General features: G+C 37.3%; 1 long non-coding RNA gene across 12 annotated transcripts in view; it reads right to left on the minus strand.

The window, feature by feature from the left end:
* The window catches only part of LOC137477849 (uncharacterized), a 173,416-nt gene that overhangs the window by 106,869 nt on the left and 50,491 nt on the right, over positions 1 to 16,056 (minus strand). For 4 of the 12 annotated variants that reach the window (XR_011001218.1, XR_011001226.1, XR_011001225.1 and 1 more), the window contains exon 4: positions 4,343 to 4,513. The exons of the other annotated variants lie outside the window; for them this stretch is intronic. This is a non-coding gene — a long non-coding RNA (uncharacterized lncRNA). The remainder of the gene's footprint in view (positions 1 to 4,342; positions 4,514 to 16,056) is intronic. 12 annotated transcript variants of the gene reach the window in all.

Genomic DNA, 16,056 nt, shown 5'->3' on the forward strand with positions numbered 1-16,056 from the left:
CATTGGAGTAGAAAGGATTCCTAGAATTTGACATTTAAAGTGGAATCTTACTCTACAATTAAATTATTATTCTTTCTCCAATAAGAACAGAAAAAAAACCAAAAAAACAAAAAACTTCTTTTAACCCTGGGGGTGGGAGGGGACATTAGTGTTTCACTGACCAAAGTCTGAATACTTCTCCAGCCAGGCATCCTATTTAGGGATGTTTGCTCATTACCTCAGACACACACGCTGCATTCCCTGGTGTCATGTGCCCAATTCCAGCGGCCATTAGAAAGTCACGAGGTAAAAGGCACATGAGTGTGACTGCATAACCCCCACCCAAGCTGGTAGGACACCTTCATGTCTCTGCAGCCCTGTCTTCATAACATCCCTGAGCAGTCTTTTCCACTCTGTTCATAAGCCTGGGAGCAACAGCGTCCTGGTCACCTACAAGTTTTGCCAGACACAGCGCTCACAAATGGGGGTCAGAGAAGGACCAGCTGGCTACCAGCACTGAGCCAGCTTTCCTTGCAGCTCTTTGGGATACACAGCTTTGTTCAGCTCTGCCGGGTTTTTCAAGCAATCTGTGCTCCTAGAGCATCCCCAGAGCGGCCACTGTAACAGGAGCTAACAGATAATTGTAGACAGGTACAGGATTCAAGGCCATAATCTGTTCAAGAAAGGTAATTTCAAACACTTCAGCCAACAAGGGCTTGATTTTTCCATCTTTCTGGCTGCAGCAAGACTAAAGTAACAATGCTGCATAGCTCCCCTAATACTCTGCAACATATTTCACCCAGCAACCCTTGGGCATTCATTTTGCTGCAAGTAATAATGAGCAAAGAGTCATATGGACTATACAAAACAACAAGGAAAGTGTTATCTGTGGTGGAACACAGGGGTTTGCATGGAATAACAGTATTTTCTTTCTTAATATATCTCAATGTTCTCAAAAATGTGCTGCCTTATCTTTTCTCAAAGTGATCACAAATATCTGGCACTGTCCAAGTGTATCTCTTACTAGTTAAGCTTGCATTCCAAGATCAGGAAGTTCTTTATCTAAAGTGAAATTTTGTAACTGAACAGCACAGGAAAAGTTATGTAAAATTATCTTAGTGTTCAGGCAGTGAGTGCTCATGCTTCTCAGATAAGTTATCCTTTATAAACTTGAAAACTTTGCTCTCCCAGCATTTTAAATAATGTTTAACTACTTAAATCCCACAGCAGTGCTCTTAGCAGCCATAATGGAAAAAAACCCCAAACTCACCAAAACACCAAACAACAACACCACCACCCAACCAAAGAAAGCGAATCCACTGAGCTTTTATCATTATTCATTTGTGTGTAAATGTTTCTGAAACTTTTCCAGCCCTGGAGAAAATTTAGCAAATAGGTAAAGTAAAACATTCTAAAGCTAATATTTCAGTTTATATTGTTATTAATTTTGTTTATATTGTTATTCATGTGATGGCACTGACTACATCAATATTTGGCTTGTTTAAAATACTGCAGCTGTTTACATTTCTGCCAGATGTGCCACATGGAATCCTTAGAAATGTACTTAATTTTCTTCCTTATTTCCTATAAATGGGACAGAAATGGAGGGGAGAATCCATTTTCATTGAAAGTTGAAAGGTTGGTGATGATTCATAAACACCTCTAATAAAATTCTCCCAAATCAAGATCTAGCTTCATAAAAAAAAATACTCCTCTGAATTACTGTTCTTAGAACAAGGCCACCTGGGGATAATGAACAGCTGATTTAATTTTTAATCAGCATTTAAAAGCCTTTTAAGTGGAGCTCATTTTCATTAGTTTAAATAAAGAACACCTCAAAAAGTGAAAGGTCATTAAACCTCTGGAAGTACAATCATGCCAAGAATTCAGCTAAACATAGGTCCTTTTAACAGAGTGCCAAGGGGTTTATTAAATATAATGTGAACAAATGCTCATTTCTGTAGTCAAATGGAGCCTCATAAAGGGATCTATTGTCTCATCAATGCCTTACACAGGAAATTGCTCTATTTTGAACTTGCCTGTACAGTCTGAAAGCATCTATGTATAGACCCCAGTGCACAAGGTATGCAGAGCTCGGTTTCAGTGGGATCTAGGAAAAGTCTGGACACCAGAGGATCAGGTATGATGGGTAGCATGGCTGTAATAAGGTTCCACCTGCTTGGTAAGAAGGAATATTTTGCACCTTAAAGCTTTGGTATGAGACTTGACCATTTTTAAATCTGCAGTCAGGTTCAGCAGTTGTGAGATACTTGTACACACTTGGTTGTGCATCTTTTTAACCCTGCTTGTTCAACCCAGGCCACAAGGCTGACCTTCCATAGTACAGCTGTTTCCCTTGCCTACAGAGCAGATTTCTGTCATGAGTCTGACACAAATACCCTTCAAGTTTTTAACAAAATACCATCAAGCATAAATAAATATAGATATAATGAAGAACTGGAAAGTCTGCTCAGTAAATAGGGCTACCCTGAAAAGCATGAGGCTCAATTCCACCATTTCATTCTCAGATTTGTTCCATTCTTAGAGCAGTCAGGGGGTTAATTTTTTTTATGAGCCTGTAAACATATAATAGAGCATTACTTATTACTTCAAGCAGGGAACTTTAGCTCCTGCAATGCTCATTTTTCACAAACAATTAGCAAAATTAATGAGATTGAAGACACATTTAGAATTGTTCAGGATATTAAACGTCACAGCCAGAAAAAGCTACCAGATTCATGCTAACTGTGCAATGCTTTTCCTTTTTGGGAAATTCATGCTGAGCAGAAGAGCATACAGCCAGCAAAAAGTCACACTACCACATCTCTTACAGCCCTAAGGTCTAGGTGAGGAATACCAAAAATAGCCACAGGCCCTGGGAAAAAAGCCACAACTGAGAGGAGGAGAAAGAAACAGTGGGGTTGGGCTTTACAGAGACTTTCCAATATCCTCAAAATTGTGTACCAAGTCAGAATCAAGAAAAATATTCCTAGCCCCCTCACTAACTGAAAGAAAAATAATTTCATACTCAAATGCTCCCACTTCGGGGAAGATTGAAAATAGCACATCTACTTCCTTAAGAGGTTGGGTTTAATCTGAATGCACTGGATTTTAGTGTCCCTGGCAATTTATCAGCTAAAGTGTTAGTTCTTATCTTGACAATTCTTTTTTTTTAATGTGTAAAATGGACTAGGAATTGCAAAGGGAGATGGCGAGTCTCCTAGAGTAAGCTCACTTTAGAGTAAGCTCAGGGCTCTCAGTATGCCTCCATGTTATGTTGCACTCATCCATCATACCTTTGACTCCTTTTGAGTTCAGCAGTCTTATGGTTTGTATCAAAAAGTTGAATTTGACCCCTCCATTCATAAGCTGTATCCAATCAGCCCAAATTTCAGGTTTGGGATAGTACATCATACACTACATGTATGCCTGAAATAGTCTGACTGAATTCCTACATGATAGGAATGGAACAACCCCTGTGCCTAGGTTTTCCTGTTGGAAACATTAACCTCACTTTCCGACCCCAATCTATTGGATGTCTCAACTTTCTTTTTATGCAGAAGACAGATCTCATGAAAATTAATTCCCCATAACCGCTGAGGATTTGAGGTTGTAGATTTGCTAAATTAATTCACACATTATAACTCAGGTTTTCCCTTTAAAACAGCTTTATAGTGTTCCTTCTTTAAGAATAGATAAGCCTAGTGAGGCTGACATGTTTTTAAGTACAGGCAAAAATCACAGGGGCTGCATGCCTGTGTGTGTGCCTCAAGCACACTGGTAGACTAATGTTTTGAGAGATGTTAGAAAAGCTGCTAGTTCTCCTCAAAGGGTCAAGCCACTTTCAATTATTATTCTTTGTATTTTTTTCCCTATAATGCAGAAATAGTGAAAAACTCCATATTTACATTCTCTTAGGTGGCTGTGTCTGTCAATCCTGTCAATATCCAGGATAAAATATGCGGGACAATAGGGAAGAAGTGGCAATGTCACTGTTTAATACCAGAACTGCTATTCTGAAAAGAAGAGATTCTAATGTTCTGGTTCCCTATGTGTTGGCTTTTTTTTTTTTCTTGGAATAATATACCATATATTTGCATTCAACAAATCACAGTAAATTTAATAAGTATATCATATGTAGGAATTAACACAGGACTTCGATTTTTTTCAGGGCATACTCAGGAGCTGCCATGGCAGAAAGATAATACACAGTTGACTGCTTCCAAATAGGGGGGAAAAGCCTCCCAGAATTAAAGAACTTCTGTTTTAAATTAAAACAAGGGCTAGATTTCCAAGGGCATGTGATCATTAATTTATAAAGGCCGTGGTTTGCTTATCAGGTGACATTAATGGAATCACTGACCTGTATCAAAAGTTGTGGAAAGAACAAACTTAGGTTCTTTGAAACAAACAGATTGGTTCCATGCCTTGGCCACAGAGACTACCCTAGCTTGTTTTTAGCTGAGAAGTGTCCATACACCAAATCCTTGGGGACATTTCCAGGAATCTCTGGCTACAAAGAGTGTTTCAATCACTGCAAATCTGGATTTAAAAAAAAAAAAACCAAAAAAACCCCAAAACAACCAAAACCAACCAAACAAAAAAGCAAGCAAAAAAACCCTTTAAAAGCCCTTGATAATACAAATGACAAATCCTGTCCATTATTGAATAGCAACACCACATATAAATGTTTTCCAGCTCTAAAAAAATGATCACTTGGAACTCAGGAATGACCCACACTTCTACCACCATCTGCCACTTTTGTATAGAAGCTGTACCATATTTCTCCATAGAACAAACCTGGTTAAATGTTAGTTATACCTGATGGGTCTTCTTGCATTACTATTAAGGAAGACTATCTATGGTATCTAAAATTGATAAATACAAGGTCCACTCAGGAAAAGTAGAAAACATTTTGTCTAGATCAAATAAAGGGAATAATTTCTGGATGGAAGGTTAAGAATGGCAGGTCCTATTTTTAAGATGTGCTGTCCTCCTAATCAGGTCACTACTAAATATGGCAATTTCAGCCTTGCACTTCACTCAGATTAGCAGGAAATATACAAAAAACTCTACTCATCCCTAGAACAAAATACAAACTGTAAGATCTGCAATCACTTCTATGCAGAAACTGCTTTGTGTGAACAGGCAGACCCTACTTAGACCAGTTATTTGAATAATGGCTATTAGATCAGCAAGGAATAAAGGCAATGATTTTTTTCAGGAGACATTCTTTGTTTTATTAGTTATATTAACTTTAAACTCATTGTAAGAAGCATAAAAGAGAAATCTTCTGTTAAAATATACCAATTTGAAGTTTATGAAGTGAAAAATATCTATCCAATGCTGTTGATTATTTGTCTAAATTATTCCCTTTTAAATAACACCTTTGTTTCTGTTTACTCTTGAGTGGAAAGCCTAGTCAACTGGGAAAATGCTACTTGAAAGTCTGCAGGCTTCATTTGTTAAAACTGACTTTTGATATGATTACAATTTCTGACTTTACACATTGAGAACAGCTTCAGAAACTGGAACCATGACATTCACTCCAATTTATAAATTTTACATAATATTAATTGGAGGATATACAATCTTTCAAAAGCCATCCTTCAACTATAAACTTTTGGATAAAGAGTCCAATCAAACACCTTTTTTTTTTAAATGTGTTGACCCCTGTGAAGAATCAAATGGAAAGTATTATAGAAAATACCACTCACAATAAAATCAATGAGATATACCTGCTTAATGCCTGTAAAGTCCATTTATTTCATAGGCCTTCAAGCAAAACCAAACCTTTTCCAACTCTGGAAATTACAATTTTTTTCTTTTGCAAGATCATTGGATACAAGATAAGGAGATATACAGAAATCCCAGCTGAAAATAATTTCAAACTAGATAAGTCCTAATGGTCATTTATAAATATCAGTTAGGTACTTCAAAATATCCTCAGTGCTTTTATTCTATTGGCTAACATCACATTTCTATTAGTATATTATCTGAATGACAGAGTTGTTAAAGATTAACACTGGAACTGCCTTGGAAAACAAGTCTGACTTCATAAATGTTGCGTAAGGAAAGCTAATCATAAAATATCTCCATTATTTAGTTTACGAACCTTTTAAACAAAAGCCTAAATGTAATCCAAGTTAAGTGCTCCTATTACTTCAGGAACAGGAATCAGGTGCCCTTTCATATCTTAAATTAAATATTAATGTATTTATTTCAATTACTATTTAAGATCTAATACTCTCTTGTCAGTCATAAGAACTACCAAAAATTTCTGCCTCTCTAAAGCATAAATGCCACATATATCTTCATATGCAACTTTAGAGAAAGCCTTAGCACAAACAGAAAATGTCTTAACATAAGCATCTTAATAAACATGCAGGATTTTCTTTGTGGTGAGAACTTAAAGGGGGAAATTCCTGCAATAAATCAGAAGCAAAATTCCATAACTCTTGATCATTGTCAGTTTTATGGACAGGTAATAGAGGAATTTCGTGTGAGTTTTGCAGTGCAACCTTTTCATACAGGGAGCTTCCAATATGCCTGAATCAGAAACAAGAGAATGCAATAATCAATGGAAAGCATGAAGGGGGCAGGTGAGAGATAAAAACAAATAGAGTGGTGATGATGTGAAAATAAATTTTCCATGGCTTTGCTGACTCTTGTGAATAACACTACTTGAGGAGGCTTAATAGGCAATACTTTGCTTTTTGTGAAATAGGCTTGGATGGCAGCTCTTAAATGCAGCAAATCTTACAGCTGCCAAAGCATCATTACCTGATACTTTATTATCATATGAGATACCACCCCTGACATGACAATGTGATATGAATGGCATGTCACATAAGTCTGAGGAAATCTTAAAGAGTGTCTCACTCCATTTTGGTAGCAGATACAAAAGCAGATGACAATGAGATCAGGGATAAGCTGGAGATGTGCTAACACTGTTGCTTTCTTTCCAGGGTGTACATACCAGTGCTAGGATTTATGTTTCTACACAATTTTCTATAGCCAAAAGAAAATGAGGACTCTCCAGCACTGAACCAGTTTTGTGGTCCTCTTTCAATTTCTAGGAAAGAAGAGTCATCATGGAAATGCAGATAGAGAGTTAATGATTATGAAATTTCCTTGAACAATTTCACTGGACCAGTAAGTGCCACAGAAAAACAGGAAGTGGAAATTAGATTAGAAACTGACTAAAATGTAAAAAAAAACCCTGTTTGTAAAGCTACACAAAATTGGTTGCTGCAGGGAGTTCTGATTAATGATTATTTCAAAAATCAGCACTATAATAAAGTGCAAGCGGTTTCAAACTGAGAATAATTTAAAAAAAAAATCTAAGCTCCTCTTGTGGCTTCTACAGAAACTGGCTGGATTTGAACTACAAATAAATAACTCTTCTTTTCTGCCATTAAAGCCTCACTGACAATGCTTTAATATTTTTAAAGGCCCAAGACTATGCCTGCCAGTCAGACTGTAATAAGACATGAGTTCAAGTTACTCAGAAATTTATTTGGCTTTTCATAAAAGCTAAATAAAGTCACTTTTTCTGACTGCCATGTATACAGTGCTGTGAAATATATCCTTAGTTTGTGCCACAACCCCCAAAGACTTATATCAAACACCCTTAAATAAGGGGATCCCCTGGGAAGAAGAGAACTGGAAAATATCACTGAAAACATCCCCTTAATTATTTTAGAGAATTAATACTAAGGAGTTAAACCATGGGAGTGCAGAAGCAGTGTAAGTGGAAATGCTGCACAATCATAACCTAATCATGCCAGCCAGCAATCTGCACACAGTCGGCATAGCATGGGCACCTGTGGGTGGAAACAGGAAAGAGAGCTGCTGGCATTTCTCAGTCCTCCTACTGAACTTGTAAAGTACACTAGGAATTCCGGAAAAAAATCTGAAAATTAGCAAAACAGACCCATGAAGTGGAGTCAACCAGGCAAATGCATACTACTCTCTAAACATCCATGATTTGTAAATTTCCAATGAATCCAATACAGATTTCCTACAAACCCTCCCTAGGACCACAACAATTAGCCAGGGATGGCAAAGATTTCTGGCTCCAGGATAGCCATGGAGGTCAGGCTTCCAAGTTGGCTGTCACAAGGTTGGCAGCTGTGTGGACATTCTGATCGTGATGAGGAGCGTAAGCACTTGTACAGCCCTTGCCCCTCAGTACAGCTTTGAAGTGTGTAGCCTGGAGTATTTTAACACACTTTAAATGCACTACTCAGAATTGGAGAGGTCACAGTTTGCAAAAGTTTTCAAAATTCAAAGACAGATCTCTCAATCCCAGTGTATTGACAATAACCAGTTGCAAAATAGTCATATTTATGGCATCTTCCAATACATGTTTCTTGTGTATTTTATTTCCAAGAGATTGTGCTTTGCCCTGTTAAAAAATTGAGGTAAACATGACTTGCAGGGAAAAACTGAAAAGAACCATCCAGAGTCTTATGGGATAATGCTTAAATAGAAAATAAATACTTTTTTCATAATTTCCTGCTCACACACTCATCCAACAGCTGTGAATGCTGGAAAAGTCAGGCCCTTTTTCCCTGCTCAATCCCAGCCATGCATGATACCCAAGTTTATTGCATGTAACATATTGAATGAAACAATGAATTTAGAAAACATCCTAAGAAAGTCTTTTTCATAAAACCAACCAACCAAAAGAACTCCAAATCCCTTATTCCCACTATAATAGCTACTGTCATTGTCTTGTTCATTATGTTTCTAATTTTTTTAAAAAATTATATATTTACAGTTGTAATTATGTGGCAAGCAAATTATATATCCATGTAACATGCTAACAACTGCTTGAAAGTGTTATCTTCTTAATTTTCCTTATGATCCAGAGTGCATGTAACCCAGAACATAAACACATGTTATGCAACATATTCAGGAGGAGAGAGGCTGAGCTTTTCTCTCACCAAGAGCCAGGCACAGGTGATGAAGATGCAGCTGCAGTAAAACTGTCAGAGTGGTTTAGATGAAATGCTTCTGTATTCTCACAGGTTAAGTAGTTATTTTTCCAGAACAGAGTTGTGAAAATGAGTGACATCATTGTTTCTTTCTGTATTTTCTTTCAGGGATAACATACTTGCCACTATGAATTCAGACAACCAGAAATGGAAAAGAGCTTCTACCTGTATCAGTGCAGCATCTCCTTACTAGAAATGATCTACTCTTTGTAAGCAGTAGAAAAAGGAGAATATAATTTTAGGGGAAATACTAAATTTCTCACACACTATGTACTGTACAGTCCTCTTGTCTACCTCCTAAGTGTTCTTTCTAAGGAAATCTATGGGGTGTCTTATGATGAATTCGTTTCAAAGATTGCACTCCCTTCATGTTCCACCTAGGTACCTCTTGCTAATTGGTGGTCAGATGCAGAATTGTACTTTGACTGAAAGTATAACTACAATAACTAAATAACAGTCATAGCCACGAATTGCAGTTGATCTATACATGGCATTATACTCAAGATCAACCCCCACTGACAGGCCAGGGAACACTATAATTTGTGGGCTATATGCCTGCCTGTGCCATCTCCTATATTAATGTAACTCTGTGATTCATATTGTATGAGGATTCTGTGAATAGAATAATATAATAATAAAAAAGAATAACAGGTGCAGTACCAGATATCCTAATTCTGGACTTGCAGTAGTATAAAATGGATATGACTTCACTGAAATCGAAGGAAATAAAATCATTTGACATATAAGGAGAGTTTAGCAGAATTTGCTCTCTACTCCACAACCAACAGAGCGAGTTAACAGAACTGTTCTTAAACCAAAAGGCATGACTGCTCTTCCCAGGGACAAATGATGCAGTCTCCTGAAAACCTGTATACTTGTATCAGGAACAGATCAGAGCTCTGTGAACTCCTCACGGGGCTCATGACAACAAAACCATCTAATGAAGATGCAATTGTATCTAGAAATCATGTACTGTACTGCCATGTGTATAATACAGAAGTTTTGCACAGAAACAAAACCCACTTGCAATTTAACAGATGTGCAAATATGGGTTTTTTCGGTGTTTCTTTTGAAATGGAAAGAAGAGAAACCCTAGAAAGTTGAGATGAAACTGCACTTAAATGAAGCCATTGCTTTTAGGTTGCTTTTACTCTCTGCTCCTCTCACTAGTTGTATTCAAAGCAGTATCATAAAACATTTGATTTCATGTAATGAAAGCAAAATTTTCTGTCTATTTAAGCTCTTTATGTTAAGGGAGAACTTAGCAGATAATTGGAGTGTGAAGACATTGAAACAGTTTATTTCAAATGACCTTTACACAAATTAGTGGTGGGAAAAGTGATTCTTTGCATACTGCTCGGTCTGCAGGCCATTTTCAGGAAAGGAGAGAGAAACACATTAATTTCTTTGGTGGTGGGTACCCAGTGTCTCTCACAATAAAAGTAGCAACTTACTACTGGCTTAATAAGCTGGTGTCATGCAAGTTCCTTACTTGGGCAAAGCTGAAGTCTGTTGGTGGCTTTTTTGAGACGAATGCTGCATCATACCATCTCATTACACACAGCACAAGTGTGGTGTCAGTCAGGAGCACTGGATGGGGATGGGCAGAAGTTTATGTTCAACCCTCCTCTTACTCCACTTTTTTTATTCCATGTAGTATTCACCATCCTCACAGCATGTATAATAGGTGACTCAAGTAAAATATACTGCTCCCAGAGGAAGTTTCAATGCCCTTGAATTTAGCATAACTTCTTGAGTTGATTTAAGAAGGCACTGCTCCTGACTACCATTTCTGACCATGACCATTACTGCTCCCAGTGCAAAGGCAGCAGAAGGGGCTATGTGGCTGAATCTCTGCCTTCCAGACCATGAAATTTGTTTTGCACTGGGAGTTAAGACACGTGATCCTCATCCCACTTTTCCTGCTTCAAGTTCAGTAACCTCCATCAGAAGGTGAGGTGGAGAACAGAGACATATCTTAAACTGCCCCTGGAAGATTTATCATTGTGAGCCAAACTGGTTCCAAAATCTGTCATGTTATGAATTAGGCAAACTGTTCTGTCAGTGTTCTCCCTCTGCCCCTACCTCTAAATGTAAAAAAGTTCTGCTCCCAGTATACATGATTGTAAAATTTAAATAGACCAAGCTAAGTCATTTGTCTTATCAAATGTTTCTTGTGTTATAAATGTATTGCTCTCAGGGCTCCCAGTACCAATGGCATACAGAATCCTTTTTTTCCCCAGTGAAAGATGATGTTGCTGTATTGTGCAAGCACTCTGAAAACACAGTATGTCCTTGTTAAGAGAAGACAGTTGTGACGTATCTAAATTTTGAGGCTTGGAATACAAGCTCTCTTTTGTCTTTTACCATTGTTCTTTCATTTTGAGAGTTCTTTTCAGCTCAGAATTCGAACAGCTGTTGCAGTGTTTTCTTGCCAAATTACTGGATTGTGTGACAAAGTCATGATTTGGCACTTCAGGTTTTGAGTAACCCTGAAAAAAAACCCTGAATTAAAATAGATGAGGAAGTGCTAAGTACATATGACCAAGACTGTACTTCAACAGCAAAACCCTAGCCCTACATTTCCCATCTAGCTAAGCAGGAAGCAGCTGTTTATTCCCGAAGTGCAATTTCACCAGCATAAATAAATCCAAAAGCTGGACCTTCATTTAGGCCACTTTTAGATATTAACTAATTATAAATGAAGCACCTCAGGAGGATGAGAATTGATCAAATAAGCAACTGTGTCAGAAAGTCTGTGTGAAAGAGGAAGACTGGTAGGCCATTTAGAGAATAGATGAAGATGCATCTAAACTTGAAGAAAAATCTAAACATTTTTTCTGAGTATTCTTTTCACAAACAATCTTATTTACAGGCTGATTAAAAATAAATATTAAACAAGTCTGCTTTGTTTGCAATCCTGTCCTTTGATCTGGGTCGAACTCTACCAGATACATGAAATATAGGGCAGAGGCACAAACCAGCAAGTCTGAGGGGAGATTCTTCAGAAAAAGCAAGCAGCAAGGTAACTAGTCCTAAGGGTGAAATAGATTTTAAAATGTCCCCTCTCTAAGCTCAACCCCTTTCAGAGCTTTGTTCAGCTTTGTAGTGGATGTTATCTACACTTCACATACCTGAAGTTGTCTCAAAATGCTTATTCAGGCCTCAGGTACCTTTTTGTGGTCCTTGCTTTGAAAATTAGAGGAATTTGGCTGTCTTTAGTCTATTTTGAAAGATTTAGACTTTCTGTTCTAAAATGAAAACCTGTCCCAAGGATAACTCTTACAGGAAGGACAACCTTGACTACAGCCTGCTCAGCATGTATCAACAGCAGCTGACCTGCAAAATAGGAAGGCCTGAGCAGTAGTGTCCGAAAGCATAATTTTCATTCTTGGACTATGTTATTTCCTCACTGAATGAACACTTTTAAACTTGCAATTACTCAATATAATCTCTAAATCAAGTGCATTTGCTTGCAGGTGTGACACCAATCCTATTTATATCTTTTGGAGCATTTCTTTTTACTGGATAAAAAATATGATTGAAGTGTTTCAAGACAATAAAAACCATGCTATTAATAATGAATTGTGCTAAAAACATACTCTTCATTGTTATCATACGAGCATATCACTTAATATGAAAATATCAAAGACACAGGCAATCCTCCAAGTTATCTACTGAGTCCTGTCCAAATGAGAAAAAGACAAGACCATTGTGACATGAATTTTTCATTGTCTCCATTTTTATTCTCTACACTCTTTTCATCTCTAACTACTTGTTCAACTATGTTCATTCAATTACTGAAATCCAGCTGGTTGAAATGTATCCAGTTGGGCTTTATCATCTTTTGAACTTCTTTTTCAGTGAGGTCTTTAATGACTTTAACTGTTGTTCTTGCAAATCTCTCTCACTCACACTAGATAATGCAAGGTTACCTTTGCAAAACCTATCTACAAACTTGACTCAAGTTCACTTGTATGAAAATTTCCAGGAGGGCAAAATTACACTTCTTATAGAGTGAGAACCCTTAGCATTCATTTGCTACCTTCTAATGGCATCTCATATGAAATGCTTTAAAAACCCTCTTAAACAGAACCAGATGTTTACAGAAATTCTAATGTCTGTCCAAATCAAATTATCTTCCTCCCTTCCCACAAACTCCCTTTATCCATTAAATAATGCATTGAAATGGAAATATAGAGCATGCAATGATTGACAGAATTAAACAAGGGGCAGATGAAAAGACAACTGAATTACTTGTGCATTTATGGCCTTTTTTTGTTGCTGTTGTTTTTGCTATCCAGTCTCTCTTAATGACATTCTATAGTATGTATTTTGGTCCGGAAAATTCATGTTTACTAATCACAGTTTCTTTAAGGATCATTTAAACACAGGTTCTTTACTTTTATTTATATTCTGCAGTGACCAGACTTCTGTTTTTTCTTGTGAGGCTAATAGGAAAAGGCCCAGAAAAGGAGGAAAATCACTCTTTCACATTGCTATGATGCCCATTTCTGTGGAAACCACCTGTTCCACTAGGACAAGCCTCCTGAATCCAGAGAAATAGTACTGCTGTGGAGATGTGTGTAGTGGCAGATGATCCTGGAGGAAAAATGAGCTCAGGTCCCTACATCATCTAAAATGCACACAGCATTAAAGCACATAGTGGTTTTCTTTCTTCAAATAGTAGAACACATTGTCCTCATCATCAGTGAAATTACTAAAACCATGGTAAATTGCAGAGATCCAGCTCATGATTCACAAGCCCAAGTATTATTGCAGCAAGCAATTGAATCAAAGGGAAATTGGCATTGTCTCTTTAGATGTGTAATCAAACAAAGCTCCTCATGCCATTAAAGGTCATTGGAATTGGCTATAACATCATATTCTACAAGTATGAACCAATTTGAATTAATAAAAAAAGGAAAAGAACTCATTTTCTTGGAATGCACTTCAATTTTCTCCTGTGTTCTGAGCGAAATCTCCACTGGATTCAATCTAACTGCACAAAAAAGGTTAAACCTCACCTGTCTGTTGAAAGAATGTGATTTGCTTATGTAAATGCCAATGACCTCTATATTTCTAACATCCAATTGGAAATATTCTGTAGAAATATCTTTACTACGGAGCTGATTCAGCTCAATAAATTTTGCCAGTGTTTGCCTCAAGTGTTTACATGTGGCTGCCCTGAACATACTGGGAAAGAGTGTAAGATGAAAGAGTGCAAACCATATCAGCCAAAGTGTAATGTGATTTCCAAGCCTGACAGCAATGCATAATGTTTGCAATCTGTTCCCTGTGCTTTATCACCGTATAGATATGTATATAGATATATATGTAGGTGCTCCAAGAATATCTCTCTCTATATATATATATATATTATTATATATTTTTAAAAATATATATATTCTATAATATATAATATATACTATATTATATATATATATATATCTGTTCAGCTGGTTTAATCATTGTATTTTAACATGAGTGCAGACTATAACCCACAGATGTTTACAGAGCACCCACATTTACTTCATTATGCAAGCTGATAGGAAATCACATTGAATTACAAAAAAACCCAATGTTTTCTTAACATTCATCTGTGTGCACTGCTACGATGTAACACATGGATTAAGCATTCACCTGCACAATTGCTTTCATTACAAAGGCAGTAATATGGGTCAGCAGCAATTCTCTAACTAAGCTATGTTAGTTGCTCACAGGCTAATAGAAGCAACCAGGAAAATCAGGGAAATATCAAAATCCATGTTTCTCTGCTTCTCAGTTCCTTTGAGTGGCTCATGTCGGCCACTGTTTTTCTTCACAGTTCCAATGACCATCACTGTGGGGACTCAGTTCAGAACAGAGATCTGATGCAGCTTGAAGGCTGATAGCAGAAGACTAACAAAAGCAGGAATATTGGCATAAGTTTGGGTTTTTGTTTGTTTTTTGGGTTTTCTTTTTCCAAAATCTGTTCTCTTACTTTATGCTGGTTCTCATTTCAGCTTCGACTAATGAGGAACCATATCAGTTCCCCAGTGGAGGGGTCACTGAACTTTGCTAGTAGGAGGGCTCCTGTTACACACTTGGCAATAATGATATTTACTTAGTGCAAGTACAAACACAGAGAAATTCTGCTGGGCCAGTGCTCTCAGAACCTCAGATTCCTGGTTTAAGACATATTTTATGTCACTGACTCTTTCCTGCCCTGTTCCCACCAAGTACTGTGGAGATTCTGTCTTTGATCTCACTATATGCAAGATCAGTCTCTTCATTTAACTGTGAGTGCTTTTCAACAAACTCTCTGCCTACAGCCCCATTGTCTTCAGTGAGGATCACACGGAGCATACCTGCAATATAGGACCTGTTGCCAATAATCAGTGCTGGCCAACATAGAACAATTGCCCTCATTAAGGCTGCAGCACACAAAAGGAAAGTAGCATCCTAAACTTCAAGAAGGTGAGGTATCATAGCAGTGAGAGCAGAATGAGAGCAGATAGAAGAAATCTCTTTGAACAGAGCCCTGCTGCAGCAATTACCCATCTGACAGGAATGTTACTTCATTAAGCAGGAAATACATCAAGGCTATTATCCTCTGAGTTCTATATCATAATTGAAATAGCTGCAGAGGTATTTCTTTTGCTATCTGATAGATCTGCTTTTATATCTGCTGACAGGAATTCAGCTGGAATTAATAGCTGTAAATGTAGAATGTACAAAAGAAGTGTAGCTCCACACAGTGCACTAATTTCTTCATTACTCTTCAAGTACCTTAAGGATAAATGACATTGAATGCTCAGATTCTGAAACATGTTAAGCATCCCTGTAAATCTCCCAGGCATCACTGATTTCACTAATAACAAGTTATGCTAATTGCCCTCTGCATAATGAGGGCCAGATGTCTCAGTACTGAAGGTTACAAACATTCAATGGTACTAAGGCACCTCACTCATTTTGGTCACATTGCTTCTCAAAATATGATTTTAGCCCATGGAATTCATCTCTCCAGGATTCCAAAGCCAAATGTTGTCATAAAGGCTGGATTTAATTTGTTTTTATTAAAGCCATGTCAAAG

The sequence above is a fragment of the Anomalospiza imberbis genome, chromosome 8 (assembly GCF_031753505.1).
Source record: "Anomalospiza imberbis isolate Cuckoo-Finch-1a 21T00152 chromosome 8, ASM3175350v1, whole genome shotgun sequence".
In the NCBI taxonomy this organism is placed as follows: Eukaryota; Metazoa; Chordata; class Aves; order Passeriformes; family Viduidae; genus Anomalospiza; species Anomalospiza imberbis.